Source organism: Panthera pardus, unplaced genomic scaffold, assembly GCF_024362965.1.
Source record: "Panthera pardus isolate Hobbes unplaced genomic scaffold, ASM2436296v1 HiC_scaffold_2, whole genome shotgun sequence".
In the NCBI taxonomy this organism is placed as follows: domain Eukaryota; kingdom Metazoa; phylum Chordata; class Mammalia; order Carnivora; family Felidae; genus Panthera; species Panthera pardus.
In genome coordinates, this window is record NW_026526765.1 from 77,607,984 (window position 1) to 77,627,992 (window position 20,009).

Here is a 20,009-nt window from a genome sequence, read left to right on the forward strand (position 1 = left end):
ATATCCAGTTTCTGGACTTCTTCATGAAGTTCACCTCCCACTGCATTCATATAAAATTGTACATTTACATCAAATATGATCTAATTGGCTGATTTGTTTCAACACAGATTTGGAATATAGTACACTATAAAATGATAAAAACACAAAGGGCTAAATTTATTTCCATATTTGAGATATGAGTCCTTGGTTACATGTAAGGTTTGCAAGTATTTCCGCCAAGTCTACCTTATCTTTTCATCTCTTATTATTATTTTTTTACAGAATGACAAAGTCTAATTATTGATTTTTTTTTCTTTTATGGATCATTTCTTTGGTGTACTGTCTAGAAACTCTTCATCAAGCCCTGGATCCAGGATATTTCTGCTATTTTCTAGGATTCTTACTATTTTATGTTATATATTTGAATCAATGATGTATTTTGAGTTTTATTTGTTTATTTATTTTGTTTATGGATCTCTCATTGCTCCACCATCATTTGCTGAAATGACTTTTTTTTTTCATGAAACTGATTGTGTATCTTTATCAAAAACAACTGACTATACTTATGTAAGACCATTTCTAGGCCCTCTTTTTTTGTTCTATTGATATGTGTCTATCCCTCTGTTAACATAATGGTCTTGATTATTGTGGCTGTATAATAAGTCTTGAGATCAGGTAGAATAATTTTCCTAATTTATTATGTTTTCTCAAAATGGTTTTGATATTCTAGTTGCCTTACCTTTCCATATGAATTTTAGAATCATCTTCTCTATATCTACAAAAGAACTTGATGGAATTTTCATAAGAATTGCATTAAAACCATATAAATTGAGAATTGATTTTTTTTTACCACATTGAATCTTAAAATACATTTATAGTGTTTCAATTTATTTAGATCTTATTTCATTACTATTTTATAATTTTCAGTATGCAAGGCCTATATACATGTTTTGTTGAATTTACACAAAAATGCTCATATTTTTTCTTGTTACTATACTCCCATGGTTGCCTCGGAGGGGAGCTACGATATTATTAGTATGTTAAAGAGCGCTCAGTTCCACTTTGGCCCACACAGCTATGCGATGAAGGGTCTCCACCTGGCTGTCCAGGTGAGGCCCCCTCCAGATGCCGGCCATAGGGATCTCGCGATCAGGTGCGGGATTTTTGCTGCTCCTGCGCTCCGGAGTGCCTCATGGTCAGGTGCAGGCGCTCTCAGAGGGTCTGCAAAATGCCGTAATGGGGCTTACAGTGAGGTCTTGAGGAAGCCCTCTTCTGGAACATTTGGTGTGAGGACATTATACTTTGTATGCTGATGATGCCCCAGTTTTCTCCTTTTTAGCCCCCTTGCACCCAGTGACAATGGTACTGTTTTATTATTATTATTATTATTATTATTATTATTACTACTACTACTATTATTACTATTATTATTATTTCAGTTCCCAAGTATTCATTTCTAGGATATAGAAGTTCAATAGGTTTTTGTATGTTAATCTCATATATTGTGATTTTGCTGAATTAATTTATTTGTTCTCAAAGTTTGTTTATATTTTTTTTCGGAATTTTTAAATTATCTGCAAAAACAAGAAAAGTCTGTATTTTCAAGACATCAAATTATCTGCAAAAAGTGGGGTTTATTTCAACATCTAATTTGTGTGCATTTGATTTCCTTTTCGTGCCTTATTGAACTGGTTAGAACGTGAAGAACTATCTTGAACAGCAGTGACGACTGTGGAAACCCTTGCCTTGTTCCTGAACTTTGGTGGAAAAATTTCTTTCACAAGTAAGTGTCATTATTTGCCTTATGTTTTATGTAGGTGTTCTTTAATTTGTGCGAGTCTATCTATATCCCTATTTTTCTGAGAGCTTTTATCATGAATAGTTGTTGATTTTTTTTCTAAATGTTTTGTTAGCCTGTTGATATAATGGATTATATTAACTGATTTTCCATTTTGAGCTAGCATTGTATACCTGGTATAAACACCACTTGGTCATAATATGTATTTTTTTCATTTATTACTGAATTATATTTACTAATATTTTAAGACTTTTTTTTTTAATTTTGTCGAGGTTTTTATTATTTTACTTTTGAGAGAGACAGAGTGTGAGCAGAGTAGGGGTAGAGAGAGAGGAAGACACAGAACCCAAAGCAGGCTCTAAGCTCTGAGCTGTCAGCACAGAGCCTGACGCGGGGCTCGACCTCACGAACCGTGACATCATGACCTGAGTCAAAGTCAGATGCTTAACTGACTGTAAGACTTTTTTTTTACCAGAATCATGAGGGATATGGTCTTTACTCTTTATGTATTGTCTCCCTGGTTTTGATAAATGATAAACTTCATAAAATGAGTAGGAAAATGTCCCCCCCCCCCAACTTTTGGTAGAGGTTGTGTAGAATTGATGTTAATTTTTCTTTAAATATTTGATGGAATTTGCAAGTAAAACTGTCTGGGCCTGGAGATTTCTTTTTTGAGAGTCTTTAAATTAAAATTTCAATTTCCTGAATAGTCACGGTGCTATTCAAATTATCTATTTCAAATTGGGTACATTGTGGTAGTTTGTACTTTTCCCGGAATTGGTTCCTAACATTGAAGTTGTCAAATGTGAGTATTTGCTTGCATTATTACCTTATTATGCTTTTGTTGTGTTTGTGCAGGGTCTCTAGTGGTATCCTTTGTTTTATTGGTTTTCTTTACTGCCTTTTTCTTTTCAATTCCATTGTTTTTGGCTCTTACTAGTATTATTTCCTTCCTTATGATTGCTTTGTATTTTTAATTTGTTCTTCTTCTAGTTCATAAGTGGCTTGAATTTTTTGAGACCTTTCTCTATTTAAATGTAAGGATTTAATGCTGTTTTCCCTCTCAAAATTACTTTAGCTGCTTCCAACAGATACTGATACATTATAGTTTCATTTTTATTCAGTTCCATGTATTTTTGAAGTTTTTCTTTGTTCCCTTGTTTATTTAGATGTGCGTTTTTGAGTTTCCAAATAATTGGAGATTTTCCTGTTCTCTTTCTATTACTGATTCCTAGATTGATTCCATTGTGGTCAGAGAACACACCCTATATGATTTTAATTCTTTAACATTTGTTGAGGTTTATTTTATGACCCAGCATATTTTGATATTTGTTTCTTGTAAAGAATAGGTATCCTTGTGCTGTTGATTTCAGTGTTCTGTAAATATGATTAGATTCTGTTTGTTGCTAATATTATTGAGTTATTCTATATCCTTGATGATTATCTAACTGTTGTATCAGTTTTTAAATGTTTATTTATTTTTGAAGGAAGGAGAGACAGAGCCTAAATGGGGGAAGGGCAGAGAGAGAGGGAGACACAGAATCAGAAGCAGGTTTCAGGCTCCGAGCTGTCAGCACAGATCCTGATGTGGGGCTCAAACTCATGAACAGTGAGATCATGACCTGAGCTGAAGTCGGTCGTTTAACCGACTGAGCCACCCAGGCACCCCTGTTGTATCAGTTTTTAAAAACCCTTGTGTCCAGGGGCGCCTGGGTGGTTCAGTTGATTAAGTGTCCGACTCTTGGTTTTGGCTCAGGTCATGATCTCCCAGTTTTTGAGTTTGAGCCGCACATCTGGCTCTGTGCTGACATTGCGGACCCTGTGTAGAATTCTCCCTCTCCCTCTCTCTCTCTGCTCCTCCCCTACTTGCTCTCTCTCTCTCTCAAAATAAGTAAATAAATCTAAAAAATTTAAAAAATATAAACCCTTGTCTCCACAACTGATACAAAAGTGGCATTGTTATTCACTTTGTTTACTGATATTTTTCAGTACTGTTATTTGATGCATACACATTTAGGATTGCTATACACGGACTAACCCTTTTACCTTTATGTAATGTCCCTCTCTGACCCAGTAATTTTCTGTTTGCAAATCTACGCTATTTGATAAAAATATACCTATTTCTGCTGTATTTGATTAATGGTTGTATGATGTGGTTTTTTTCCCAGCTTTGTATTTTCAGCTAAACTCAATCATTATATTCGAAGAGAATTTCTTGCAGACCTTGTATTGTTGGATCCTTTTTAAAAATAAGTGTTGCTTAGGGTGTCTGGATGGCCCAGTTGGTTGGGTGATGGGCTCTTGATTTCAACTCAGGTCATGATCTCATGGTAAGTTTTTGAGTTTGAGCCCCCCCATCTGGCTGCTCTGCTCCCACAGCTTGGAGCCTGCTTGGAATCCTCTGTCTCTCTCTCTCTGATCTTCCCCCGCATGCAGGCGGGTATGCCTGCACACACACAAGCTTTCCCTCTCTCTTAAAAATAAATAAGTGTTAAAAAATTTTTTAAAAATCCGTGTTGCCAATGTCTTTTATATGGCTTATTTTAATGTAATTTTTGATATATTAGGGCTTAAATCTGCCACTTTATTTTCTGCTTATTCTTTCTGTTTTGGGGCAGAGTTTTTTGTTTATATTTTATTATATCCATGTTGGTTAGTGGACCATTTGTTAAGAATTCCATTTTGATTTTTTCATTTTGATTTACAGTGTTTTATGTGTGTTTCTGTCTCTCCCTTTCTCTACATACATATTTTTTCATGGTTGTTCTTGGTATTACACTTTATATACAAAACATATCACATTTTATTGGAGTCAACATTTTAAAAATTTGGTTAAATATAGAATCTTTCCTTCCTTTTGTCCTTCTGTTTTGCTCCACCTATAATTTCACTGTCTTAAATATTTCTTTGAAATACACATTAGATACTATTGTAATCTTTATTTCAATCGTCAAACATTTTAGAAAACCCAAAAGGAGGAGAAATGTCTATTTTATTTCCCCATACTTTGTTTTTTCCTTATTCTTTCTTGTTTTTTATTGCTCCAAGTTTCCTATTTTTTCCTTTCTGTTTAAAAATTTTCTTTTAGCCATTCTTTTAGGCTAAGTGTACTGGAGAACATTTTTCTTAGGTTTCCTTCACCTGAGAATGTCTTAATTTACCCTTTTTGGTTTGTCTATTTGTCTGCTTGAAGGCTTTTTACCAACCTCTCTCTATTTCCTCCAACTCCCATTCCCTGGTAACTACCATTCTAGTCTCTGTTTCCATGAGTTTGGCTTTTTTAGATTCCATATATAAATGATATACAGTGTTTGCCTTTCTCTGTCTTATTTCATTTAATTGGCGAAATGCCCTCAAGTTCCATCCATGTTGTTGCAAATGACAGGATTTCCTTCTTTCTCATAGCTGAATATTGTTTCATTATATGGCACCTTTTCTTCATTCTTCTGATCATGGATTCTTAGGTTGTTTCCATATTGATGATGTTTTGGGGTGATGTTGGGGTCCGGAGCCCAAGGCCAAGAAAGAATTCTTGAAGATGTACAAAGGTGATTTTATTAAGACACGGGGATAGGACCCATGGGCAGGAAGAGCTGAACTGGGGTTGTGACAGGTAACTGATTATATACCCTTAGAAACAGAATAAGTCTATAAGGTATTTTGGAAGCAACGTCTCCAGGACCTTGAAGGGCTGGCTGTTGCTAGGAAATGTCATTTATTACCTCGCACATGAGACCCTTCAGATATATATCAGGAGGCCATAAGCTCGGAGCCAGGCAGCATATATCTTGGGGGAGTTGAGATAAAAGGAAGTTTCCAAAGAAATTTTTATATGTTAAAGTAGACTTAGAGGTTCCCGAGAGAATCAGGATAATGTTAAGCCAAGATTCTCTTTTGTACCTAGCAAAGTGTCATCATTGAGGCAGCTGAGCTCCTAGAGGGAAGTCGCTCTGCTGATTTCAGGGACTTGCCAATGGGCTATAGGCAGTAAGGGAATTTAATTTTTCATTTGCCTTTGTTTCCCACACCACCAGAGCAAGCACTTAAACCCCTTTCCTTTGTTCTTGGGTAGCCAGGAGTGTCCGAGGAATATCACACATACTCCACCTGGGTGGGAATGCTGTTAGCCTGTACTTTGTCCTCAGCTTACCCCACATTCCCTCATCAATATCTTGGCTATTATGAATAATGCTGCAGTGAACATGGGAGTTCTGGCATCTCTTTGACATCCTGATTTCCTTTCCTTTGGCTGTATACCCACAGTGTGACTACTGCATCATATCATAGCTCTATTTTTTAATTTTTGGCAGCTCCTCCATTCTGTTTTCCCTTTTACATCTGAAGTATATTTTCTCTTGATATAAAATTCCTATTTGACAATTTATTTTCTCAGCACTTTTTTCCCCCCTCAGTACTTTATTTCTGAAGTATATTGTCACTTGATACAGAATTCTTGTTTGACAGGTTTTTTCTTTTTCTTTTTCTTTTCTCTCTTTTTTCTTAGCACTTGAAAAATATGCCAATTCTTTCTGGCTTCAGTGAATTCTCATGAGAAATTCTCTGTTATTCAAATCCTTTATTCAAATTCTTTTTTCCCTCTAGGTAGTAAGGTTTCTTTTCTTCATTTTTTTTTCTGACTGCTTTCAAGAGTTTTTCCTGATCTTTACTTTTTAGAAGTGTGACTGATGTGTAATCGCTTGCATTTATTTTGTATTAACCTGTTCAGGGTTTTCTCAACTGTTGAATCTGAACTTAATGTCATTTGCTAAATTTGGGAAATGTTTAGCCATTATTTCTTCAAATACTTTTTCTGGCCCAATTTTCTTTTACCCTTTGGGACTCCAATAACATGAATGTTAGATCTTTTGTTAGATTCCCACATGTCCCTAAATTGCATTTATCTTTTTTTTTTCTTCAGTCTGTTTTCTCTTTTCTTCAGATTGGGTAATTTTTATTGTTTCATCTCAAGGTCACTGTTTCTTTAATTTTTCTTCTCTATTCTTCTGCTGAGCCCATTCATCGAGTTTTTAAAATTTTTGACATACAGGGTTGAGTAGAGAGGAACTACTCACAGCTAGACAGGTGGCTGGTTGGGTTGCTGTGCTGTTTTGCTAGTTCATGCTCCCTACTAGATCTCCATTGATAGTATCCTACGTGAGAGGAGAAGGAGACCATATTACTGCTGGAAACTATCTGAAACTATCCCTTTGGAGAGAGCAGGGGCACGTCATTGACACATGGGGAAAAAGTATAGGCTTCCCATGTGATCTTCACCGACATCACACTCGGGGCTTACTGCCACTTATTTTGTGTGAAAGGCCCAGTTCCATACTCACAACACCCTGATGGAAATTTGTGAGCCATTACAGTCTGATAAGTTTGGACATGTAGGCTTTCCACTTGGATTTGGGGAGAGGGCTGGTGGTGGGGCCACGGTATTTTCTTTGGCGCTTGCCTAAAGTAGAGGAGTTATCATTGAACTGTTTCCATCTTACTAGCCTCTACTTTTCCTGGTCATTTTTCTAGAAAGAAAAAGGTTTATTTTTCTCCTTCTTTTTTTTCTTTTTTTGTCCCCATTGACATTTCTAGATTGGTGCCTTTACCAGTACTCATCTATTCAGTCTGATATATATGAGGCAAAAAGAAAATGAAATAAAATTAAATTAAAATTAAAATAAAAAAAAATATTCACAGAAATCACCCCAGTTTGGATTCTTAGGACCTGATCCACCATTTTCTCTGTACCTTTGTCTTTTGACTCTTGAAGGAAAAACAAAATAGAGAAAAAAATCAATTCAACTAGGTATTGGGCAAAGAACATAAAGAGCCATGTAAGTGAAGATGATATACAAATGGAAAGTAAAGCACATGGAAGGATATTCAACCTCACTAGCCATTAGGGAAATGAAGATTAAGACCACAGAAAGATACCATTATACATCTATTACATCAACAAAATGAAACCTATGAAAACCTATGAAAAATAATCTGTCACTTTCCTTTAAAAAATGAAGTAAACATATACTTACCATATGACCCAATAATCAGACTCCAGGTCACTTATTTTTGAGAAATTAAAGCATATTAAAACCTGTTCATAGCAACTCTATTTATAATAGCCCAAACCTGGAAGCATTCAAAATGTTCCTGGAGAGGAGAATGATGAAACAGTGTCTGCTACAGCGATACTGTGGAATACTACTCCGTGATAAAAGGGAATGAACTAGTGATACATGGAACTACTTGGATGGATCTCAAGGGTGTTATTCTGAGTGAAGAAGCCATTTCAAAAGGTCACTTACTGTTTGATTCCATTTATATAACATTCCCTAAATGATAAAATTATAGAGCTAGAGAACATATTAGTTTTAGTCAGCATTTAAGAATGATCTATTGAGTTTCCTAGAGTTCCTGTAACAAAGTGTAGCTTTCCCTACTATCCAAAAGTAGAGTGTTTCGATGAAATCTTTCTTAAGCCCAAGTGGTGTAAAGTGAAAAAGCAGTTACTGTTAATTTACATGGAAAACTTTTTAAGCATTTCTAGACCTCCCCAAAAGCACTCTCTTAGTCTTTTCTGATACCTTAGGACACTGCTCACTAATGGACGCACAAAATAAATCAAGATAAAGCACAGATGCTCACAGACACAGTTCACAGCTATGGTAGCTTGATGCTGAGTGTAGTGATCAGGAAAGGAGGTTGGTGACCTCCTGTAAGGGCTCACTGAATGCTGAATGCTTTTTTCACTTTTTGCCATTTTTCCCTCTTCTTTTTGTAAAAGAGAAAGTCCTCTTTGGATTTCTTTCAGTTAGCAAAACTAGGTACTAATATAGATCCTTTAGAAAAGCATAGTGGCATACAGAGGGGAGGTAGGTGGGGAGATGGGTGAAATAGCTGAAGGGGTCAAGAGTACACTTACCATGATAAGCATTCTGTAATGCACAGAATGGTTGAACCATTATATTGCACACCTGAAACTAATGAACTGTATGTTAACTATAGAGTAACTGAAAAATAAATTAAAAAATGAATAAAATAAAGGTGAAGTGACACATTGAACTTTCAAAAAGCAAGGGATACTGTACCACAAACCAGGCAGCTTGGAACAACAGGAATTTATCCTCACAGTTCTGGAGGCTAGAAATCTGAAATCAAAGTATCAACACCATTCCCTCCAGAGTCACTGAGAAAGAAATTTTTCCACACCTCTCCTGGCTTTTGGTGGTTGCCAATAATCCTTGCCTTTCCTTGGCTCATTGTTCCATAACTTCAGTCTCAGTCTCTGTCTTTACATGACTTTCTTCCCCGTGTTTTTTATACATCCTCTCCTCTTCTCATAAGGGCACAAGTTGTTGGATTTAGCTTCCATTGTTAAGTATAGCATTTTTTCATCTAAAAACCTTTAACTAATTGTTCTTACAAAGACCCTATATCTATGTATCCTTATTGGACACATTCTTTAGGTTCTGGAAAGAAACACATTTTTGAGGTATGTTATTCAACCGATTATAGAGTGTGAGGGGGAAGGGGGTGAGTGTACCTATAAAAGGATGGAATGCAGAATATCTTTGTAGTGATGAAATAGAGCTATATTTTGATTGTATTATCTTGATTGTTATTACTAAAAGGATTAGTAATGAGTCTACATGTAAGATAAATGACATAAAACGTTTTTTATGTTTATTTATTTTGAGAGACAGAACTCAAACGAGTGAGGGAAGCAGCAGAGAAAGAGCGAGAAAGAATCCCAAGTAGCCTCCACACTGTCCGTGCAGAGCCCAACTGTGGTGCTCAATCTCACGAACTGTGGGGTCATAACCTGAGCTGAAATCAAGAGTTAGAAGCTTAACCCACTAAGCCACCCAGGTGCCCTAATGACATAAAACTTTTAAACATTCATTGTACAAATACCAGTTTTTTTTTTTATTTTGATATTCTCTTATAATTATAGAAGACATAACCAATGGGGAAAAAATGATAACAGATGCATGGAACCTGTATGTACTCTCTTTGTAACTTCTTGTGGGTCTGTTATTTCAAAATAAAAGTTAGAAAATAGGGTCTAGTAATTTTCTTAAGGATGGCATTTTTTCCTATAATCATATGTAAATATTCTTTGCTTTCTTTTGTGTTTAATACAAGAAAGAGATAATCTGTGCCTCTTGAGGTAAGGAAAAAAAAACATCAATAATTGCTAAAGTGTATAAAAAGTCATATGTCTAATACTATAATAGATTGCTTATGTTGTCACAGATTTTATACATTTCCTCAGTGCTATAGGGATGAGATTCAATAATTGTTTTACTGGCTGCTCTTGAATTGAATATCAGGCCTAGAGTGTCATTTTCTATATAATGAAGCCAAATTAAAACCCAAATTAACTGTAAAGTGTCATAATGCATCTTATGTAGTCAAAACTCTTTTCTACTCTCAAACTGATTTATGTAAATTTAATGGGTTTAGTTGAAAAGAGGATGATAGAACGATTAAAGATTTTTAAAAGCGCAGAAGCTTCTTCCCTAAAGGTAAAAGGAGAACATAAGCAATGTCTGTCTCTGCATAAACGTTTTACAAAATAGATGAAATAGGATGTTGTCCAGGGAAAATTATTATCACTGTAAATTTACAAAAAAAAGAAGAAGAAAAATAAGAAAGAAAAAAAGAAAAGAAGGAAAGTGTTCAGTGGTAAAACTGCCATTTAAAGTGATTTAAATGTTACTATGTTATTACTGAACGGATTATTTGAAAGCCATTTTCCTACTAAAATTTTTTGAATTTCTAAAATACAGAAGGACTTTCTGTGGCTTAAAGCCATGTGATAGCTATATTTTGGTAACTGATTGCCAGGTGTCTGTTCTGTTAAAATGAGATTCCTCCTCCTCTGTCCACCTCAAATTTAACACAAAATATGTTACCAAGGGGAATTTAGACCTGATTAAGATTGACATCACTTTTCATAGAAAATGCCCATAGGTAGAATCAAAATGTCATGTGGGGAATAAAGCTCTATCAGAACAGAACTGCAAACAGAGGAAAAAAGAATCACAATTCAGGTTATGAATCATTTGTAAGAATGATGATATTTTCTAATTAGATTTGACTTTCAAATTTTCTATTTACAGACAGAAATGAGCCATGAGTTATTATTTTGAATTATCATTCTTAATCTCAATGATTGCAGGCTTACAATGAATTTTTAAAATGATACTTTTTCCCACTTAGTATCATAGCATAAATATTAATATCAAGAATAGTACCCTACAGTTATCTAGTGTTTTCAATGTCAAAACATCCAAAGATATTTTACAGATTAAGTGCCTCACCTTTGTGGTAGAATTCATTAGAAATTTAAAAACAGTTACAGTACATTGCAAACTGAGGTGAAGAGTATAATTTATTTTTCAAAATCAAATCAAGTTAAAGTGGCCAAGAGAAAATAAATAAAGAAAAGTGTTAAATATGTTTTATGGATAAATACTGAACCATATATTAAAACCCTTGCAGTAGAGAAACCATTCCAAAATTTAAGGATGTTATTTAGGATTCAAATGTTTCAGCACCCTTATTATGCCAGGTTATTGAGTGTGTCTTTCAGCTCAGGTTGCTATAACAAAATACCAGAGACTGGTCTGTGGCTTAAACAACAGACATTTGTTACTCCTGGTTCTGTAAGAACAAGGTACTGACAAATTCAGGTGTTGGTAAGGGCCCCTTTCCTAGCTTGTAGAGTGCTACCTTCTTGCTGTGTGTGCTCTTATAGCCTTTCCTCAGTGCTTGCTTATGGAGAGAGAGATCTTTGCCTCCCTCTTATATGGGCACCAATCGTTTCATGACGTTCCTATTCTCATGACCTAATCTAAATCTAATCCCACCTCCAGATAGCATCACATTGGGGGTTAGGTCTTCAACATAAAGATTTAAGGGGGGGGTGTGTGGACACAAACATTTAGTCTGTAGTATTGACTACTACAGAGCATAATGTGAAAGGGGTTGGTGGTGAATTAGGAATTAGATCTTGCATTGGCTAAGCTTTTGTATGCAGTGTTTTCCTTTGTGAATTACATTGTAATACAATAAACTAGTAGGGTAAATTCATTTTTTTAAGTGTTTTTAAGATGTGCATATTAACTTAAATTTCAGGCTTCTCTGAGACCTAGAGCTAGTTAATGACAGAATCCAGAGTATATTAAAACCAAATTTTTCCGTTGTGTCATCTTGGTCCCTTTGTTCCTTATTAGTTACTTCTACTTTATTCTTAATCCCCAGCCCAAAATGATCTCTGTCTCAGTCATCCCTGACTTTCCATGTCAGGATAAATCTCTTAATTCATAGTGCTATCTTTAATACTTATTTTATAGTAAAATTATTTGAGTGTTGGTCTCCATCACTAGTCAGCTCCTTGAAACTAAAGACTGAATTATTCATATCCATTCTCCCAACTGTCTGGTACAATGTCTGGTGCATCTGACAGCCTTTTGTTCCAGACTGCCTCCTCAAAGATATTTTTATAGCAAACAGCTTTGGAAAATAAAGATAGTGTCTTCTTCCAGAGCAAGGACATATTTTTTGTACTGTCCAGGATAATAAAGATAATGTCTGCCTCCCAGGCAAAGGACAGATTTGTTTGTAGTCGATTATAAAATATTTAACTTCCCTAAACCTAGGGTTCCTCAGCTATGATTCAGGCGCATGGCACGCTCAGTATCTATCTGGACCACTTCATGTCCTCCCCATGGGATTTGGGTTGGGGAAAAAATGATGCAAATATAAAGTTCATGGAGTTTTCTGTGCCCATATATAATAAAATTTTTGACTCTGTCCTAGGAATCCCAAGTCATGTCATATCCATAAAACTATGGCAGGCTAACTTAACCGCATTCAAGTAGAGTAAAATCTTAGACCCTGTACATTTATTGACATTGTGTACTCAATAGATGTATAGTAAATGTGTTGTATTGAATTACGGATGGAAAAAGGAGAAAAAAAGCCTACTCGGTTATGAAGTTCACAATTCTCTTCACCGACTTGCACATGAGGAATCTGTGTTTTGGAAATTTAAGTGACTCATCCTCTGATGTGATGGGTAATTCTTAACTTGTCATTTCTATTTTATTCAAAATGTTTGATGAATTTTATGATCATGTATAAAATAACTGTAAATGCATTTTGCCATGTGGTGATGGTTCTGGTATTTATTATTGGCATTCATGGTCAGACTGACACTATGATGTACACCTTTAATTGTTCAGGATAATAAGAAATGAAAAAACAAGATTCAATATACACATAATGAATTCATGATAAGGCCAAGTGTTTTAGTAGTTTAATGAGAAAAAAAAGGTAAAAGAAATAATTTTTAAATGGTCTGTGGTAGTATAAGCATGTACATTTTTGGTGAATCTATATTATCCAATACATTAAATAAAAATTATTGATTTAAATTTTATTGATTTTTAAATTCTGATAATATTCAATAGGTAATTTTTTAAAACTTGTATGAGGTATGAACATGAGATGTCTTTACTTATATTTTGAAATGTAGGTAATATTATATTCTAAGAATCTAAATTAACAGGGAGAATTCACAAGAAAGTTTTTTAAAGAAATCTGTTATGTATATTAACTTACATTTCAGAAACTCTGCTTTAAGCCATAAAGCTAAAGACAAACACAGATTTTTCAAATCAAAATCTTTCGAAGATCTTTCCATTGTGTCATTTTGATCTCTTTATTCTTTACTATTTCTCTAAAGAATGAAAGAAAAATATCCTCCATGTCTATTAAACATTTGCGTAGTGAAATTTAATTTCAGAATCTAAAGCTATTTGGTTCTGAAAACTAGTAAATGGTCTGGTATTTGTGATTCAGATGTTTGAAGTTCCATTGACAAAAAGATGTGGCAAAAATATAAGTCACGGCTTTATTATTATTGATTCTCTATTGCAGTGTACTTGAATGCAGATTTGTGAAAATCAACATACAGATAAATTTTATACAATCCCTTTACTTTCTCATGATAAGATCACAACTTAATCACATAATTAATATTCTCCCCTCTTCTCAAATATTCAAAATATTTAAAGTTAAAAGTGGTAGTTTTAGATATAATCCCATTTTCTTTGATTTATTCATTGACATTGTTAATTATCACATATAGTGTTTGTTACTATATGCTCCTTCTTCGTGGTACAAGTTTTTATCCTTCTCAGACTTTTCACCTCTGTTGTGCTCTTCTTACTTTTTATTGTGACTGTAATTATGAGATAGAAGAATAAATTAAAATATCCTTAGGACTGAGTCTTAATTTATATAAAAATGGATACAAGTATATTTTCAAGTTCTTGTATTTTAAGTTGATTTTACATTTTGAGATTTAATCCATAACTTAGGTTAACATGACTTCCCCCACAACAGTGATGACTCTTTTCAATGGCAGAGCCAGAAAGAATTGATCTTTTTAGGCCAAATGTTAAACTCTAGGATTTATTTTCTTTAAAAAGAAAATTTCCTCACTAGTAATTGAAATTTATTGCCTTTTACTTTATTTTTTTTTTAGTTTATTTTTATTGAGTTTGAGAAAGTGATAGAGATCAAGCAGGGAACAGACAGAGAGAGAAGGAGACAGAATCCCACCAAGTGCAGGGCTCAAACCACTAACTGTGGGATCATGACCTGCACCAAAGTCAAGAATCTGATGCTTAACTGACTGAGCCACCCAGGCACCCCATACATATTGCCTTTTAAATAACATACATCTTAACAGACCTCTGTCAAAGAAGGCTGGGCTGGCTTAATGTGTGGAGAATTTACACCATTTCTTATATTGGACTAAAGTTGGGTTTCTTAAGCCAGATTCTTATGTATTAAAAAGAATCAGAAGCCATTTAAGAGGAAACAAAAACCTAACTATACTTTTGTTTTAATAATAATACAATAAATTAACAACAACGGATTCTAATTTTGGGGATTCAGAATCTATCGGTTGCTTACTGATTGTAGAAAACCCAGCACCCTAGTGTCAACAAAACCGATGGCGGTAATATTTAACAATCTTTAAATCTTGGGAGGTGGCTGAGGAAAGATCTTAATGGTCTTGGTGAGTCTTTTTTTTTTTTTTTTTTTTTTTTTTTTTTGTAATTTTGGGAGTTTAGTGGAGAACCTGCTCAGTAAATCTGAGTTTAGTGCAAGAGATTAGGCTGATGCCAGCAGCTGTGTTTTAGAGGCTGCCCCATTGTAACAAGGCCACAGCCTTGACAAGAAAACTTCTGTTGTCACAATTCACATAGATTTCCCTTTTCTACCTTATTCCTGCAAATATGTAAAACAGTATGGAGACAGTGCTCTTTTCCCACTTGGGCATGGCCATGATGTAAATGGAAAATTTTTGTCTAGCATACGCTTTAAGATAATTGGATTTTCTAGATATAGACGATGCGCTTCTCTACTGTTTATTTTAATCTAACAAAACTCTTTCACACATAGACTACACACACACACTACCACCACCAACAAAAACAATAATAAATACTTATTGGTGTCAGGATAGGAAAATGTAATCTTAATATACATGAATAAAATTATATATTGGTTTTATCTAACTTTACTTAAGAAAGACATAGCAATTGATATGTAACTCAAGACTGTCTTGAAGATATTCAGGGAAAAATCATGAGGCCAAATCCTGTAAACATACTAATCAGACCTTCAGATAGCATTAATTAGTAGAAATATTATGTTGTCCTTGGAATTCTTTTTGTGGAGTATGTCTAGGTTGCTCATGGCAAATAAATTTTGACTTAATTTATGGAGCGCGGCCTACTGGGAAATGTCAGTGTCTATTCCAAAATTTTTTAAGTAAGAAGTATAAATCTTTAACAATTGAAATAGCTCTTTCTGTGTAATTGATGCCCTGTATGCCTTATGTAAGTTCTCAAATATTATGTCTAGGCCAGAGTTTATCCTTATGCTCCAAGGAAGGATCTGACAGTTCTAGGTTTTTGCACGCTTTGCCTGTGCCTCATGATTTTCTGTATTCTTCTCAATTTTAGTCAAGTTTGATGCCAGAAAGAATATCTGATTCTTATGAGTATGGTTTGACAATCTGACCTTTTGCATTATTTCAGTTACATTTTGAAAGAAGCTTTCTTTCAAAAAAGAATTGTTCTTTGTTCAGAGAAATGATTAATGTTGGCCTTGTAGCTACTATGCAGCCTAAGGGGAAGACTTCCTAAGGGGAAGTGTGTTTTATATAGATTGATTACACTTGCTCACTGGTATGATCCTAGATGTCTCAAAAATCTTCCAACTTGATGAAAAAATGTATGTATGGTTTATTTAATCCTTAATGAATATATGGTATAGGCCAAATCTTTTGGCTATATTATGCTATTTATTCATAATAACAAATACGTGAGTTCTGTATTGATAACCCCTTTTGACGTTTAAGAAAACCGAAGCTTAGAGAGGCAAGCAAACTTTTATTTGGAAATACTGGTGGTTGTCAGTGAATGGGAGATCCTCCTCTTCAATGATGTTTAATTTTGTATATCAACATGACTGAGTCATGGCATGCTCAGCTATTTGATTACATGTTATTTTGAGTTGTGTCTATAAGGGTGTTCCTGGATGAGTTCAGCATTTGAATCAGCAGACTGAGTCCAGAAGGTTGCCCTCCCTATTGTGGGTGGGCATCATCTAATCTGCTGAAGGCATGAATGGAACAAAAAGGTGAAGAGGGGGAGAATTTGCTCTCTCACTGATGATTAAGCCTGGGAAATTTGTCTTGTGTCCTTGGATTAGGACTTATATTGTAGGTGCTCTTAGTTCTTAAGTATTTGAACTCAGACTGTAACTACATCTCTGGATTTCCTGGGTTTCTAGCTTGCAGTCTGCAGATTGTGGAACTTTTCAGCATCTATAATCACATAAACTAACTCTTTACAAATCTTTATAAATCTCTAATAGATAGATAGATAGACAGACATATATAGATGGATATAAATACAGACATAAATCTATTTCAATATACATAATTTTGGTTCTGTTCCTCTGGAGATTTTGAGAAACATAATTTTAAGGATAGGTTTTATGAATTGATTTTAGGGTTTCTGGAATTGGCTCTTGAATCTGATTAGATTTAATGATCTTAATGACTGTTTCTAGTAGTAAGATAGTGCTGGTAATTCATAGCAGACACTGGTCATAGAGATACATAAAATGTCTGTGTTGGACACTTATAACCAACTACTTATAAGCAGGCAGCTGGGTAATTGTGTGCATGTTACTTTCAAACATTTGTGGAAAACTATAGAACATAATGAGATAAGGTTGTTACTCCTAATGTCACTGGATAAGGTGGTGAAAGATAAAGATGAGCTCAGGGATTTGAATTTCCAGGTCAAATAAGACACAAATGACCTAAAAGCTTCTATTGTTTCCTGAAGGAGACCCTTATCTCCTATAGTTTCAGAGCTGTGATTACTGAAATTCAAATGCAGAATCTCATTTACCCCTGGTTAAATTACAATACAAGTTGAATGCAGAATCTCACAGGGTGTCTACTGGTAAAGTGATTAGCAAAGAATGGGACCTGGTAAGCAATGATAGGGATGTGTAGGAAGACTTTGATGAAGCTACAGATGGTCTAAATTCTGGTGAGTTTTCTTTGCCAGTGGAAGAGGGCTTCCAATCACCAATGATATCAGCCAATCCATCCCTGACATCTGCGTCTGAGGCAATTAATATTACATTGTCTGAGGAAACTGTAATGGCCACCCCTGTAGCAGTTGTCAAGCAAAACAATGCTGATTCTTCTCACTACCCTTCTTCCACCACCCTTCTTTGCTTCTAGACCTATTACTAGACTCAAGTCCTAAGAGGACATTAATGATGAACTACAAAATATGACCCATGGGACAGTGCATTGCACTCTAAAAAAACTACTTGTGTTTTCTAATTTATACAGACAGATATTAAGGGAACATGTATGGGAATGGATACTAAAGGTGTGGGATAATGGTAGAAGAATATAAAGTGGAATCAGGCAAAATGTATTGATACAGGCTCACGAAGGAGAGATTTTGCATTTTATATTGCAACTTGGGGAGTCATGAAGGGCTGTGAAGGTTGTGTGGTTAGTTGAAACATGGGTGGCCCACAGTGAGTAAATCAGAAATGTGAGATCTGTTATGGTTTAATGTAAAGGAAGGGATTAAAAAAACATAGGGGTTATTGAATGTTAGAGTGGACTTGTCATTTAAGACCTACTCACCCATACTGAGAGTGTCCAGAAGACATACCTTTTACTAATACTGGAGAAATAAATTGATGAGGGGACTTTTGACATCCTTGAATAGCTCTGTGATTGTTTTTCTCTGTAGTCCAGACCTTACAGTGGGAACTATAGCCGCTGAGTTAAGAAACCTAAATATAATGGAAATAATTGGATCCCAGGGTGGCAGGGACCAGATGGGGGCACTCAGTTACCAAAGGCAAATTAAGTGTGGTTAGCATAGTGGGCAACAGAGTCAGAGCAGCAATCAGAATACCCTGGCTCATGCAGACCTGTTGTGTCGGCAAGTTGATTATGGTGTTCCTAGAAGAGAAATAGAGAAGAGACATTCTAAATTCTTACTTGATCTTTATAATTAGAAAAATTCCAGGGTAAGTGAACAAAAGTCTTACCAAATCATAAAAACAGAGAGGCACTTGATCCAGGTTTCAGACCCAGAATCCCTTAAAAGGAGCCTGGGTCTCCCTAAGGATAGACCTTGGTAAACTATCAAACATTTATACTGTTAATCTTTCTCCCAGTTCCCTTTGGACTAGTTCTAAATGGACACTAATTCCAGGAGACTGAAAATGTAACTGTGGTCCATAGTCAGAGTAGAAGCTTGTGCAAGTCAAGCAACTTGTGGAATTTTAGCTCATGTTCCTCCCACATTGGACATACTACTACTTATCTTGTAGTTATTTCTCCAGCCTCAGAAAGCAGAATTGAAACAGAGTGTGCAGCTGGCAAAATCTCCACAATTGGCTCCCTAACCTGTGCAGCACAGAAATATTATGGTGGGAGAGGCCAAGAGGAAGCCTCTATAACTGTCTCTACTTAAGAAAATACATTTGTGGAGGGATTACAGAGATTAGTGCCAGTATCAAGTACTTGAAGGATCCACGGGTGGTGGTTCCCATCACATCCTACTGAATTTGGCCAGTACAGAAGACAGAGATCTTGAAGAATAGCAGTAGATTATTGTAACTTTATCAGGTGGCGATTCCAGTTGCAGTGCTGTACCGGGTATGATTTAATTGTTGAGGAAATTAATACCCTGGCACCTGGTATGCAACTATTGATTTTTCTCTCTGTCTCCTTTACCTTCACAAAGAACACTTCACTTCTGACACTCTGGACACCAAATGTATGGAGATTTTGCCTCACAGAGGCAATTCTCTTGACACCAAATGGGTATCTTATGATTTATCTCCATTCTGACACTCTGTACCCAGAGATAGTATCAGATCCCAAAGGTTAAGGGCTCAGTCCCAAAAGACTGACCCCACCATACTTCTGATGCCAATTTCAAGTAGTAGGTCCTCAGGTAACCCACAACTTCTATCTGATTTGGCTACATATCCAAGGCTTCCATGACCCCTCCTCAAGATCAATTAATTTGCTAGAGCTGCTTACAGAATTTAGGGAAACACTTAACTTTAACCAATTTAGTAAAGAATATGATACAGGATTCAGATGAACTTCCAATGAAGAGCTATAATGTAGTGAGGTCTGGGTGGGTCCCAAGCACTGGAGCTTCTGTCCCCATGGAGTTGGGTGTGTCACTCTCCTGGTGTGGATGTGTTCACTAACATGAAAGCTCTCCCAACCCAGTATTTTTGGGAGTTTATGGAGGCTTCATCATGTAGACATGATCGATCATTAACTCCATTTTCAGACCTTCCTCTTTTGAAAAGAATGGGGGGAAAGACTGAAAATTCCAAGCCTCTAATTATGGCTTGGTCTTTCCAATGACCAACCCTCATCCAGGAGCCATTCATGAGCCCCCCCCCCCCCCCCCCCCGGGATTGCTTTATTAGCACAAAAGTCACTCCCTTCATGCAAGAAATTACAAGTGTTTCAGGAGCCAGTGTCAGAACCAGGGTCAAAAACCAAATATTAGAACAAAAGATGATCCTAGTGCTCTTACCACTTAGGGAATTACAGGGGTGTCAGGAGATC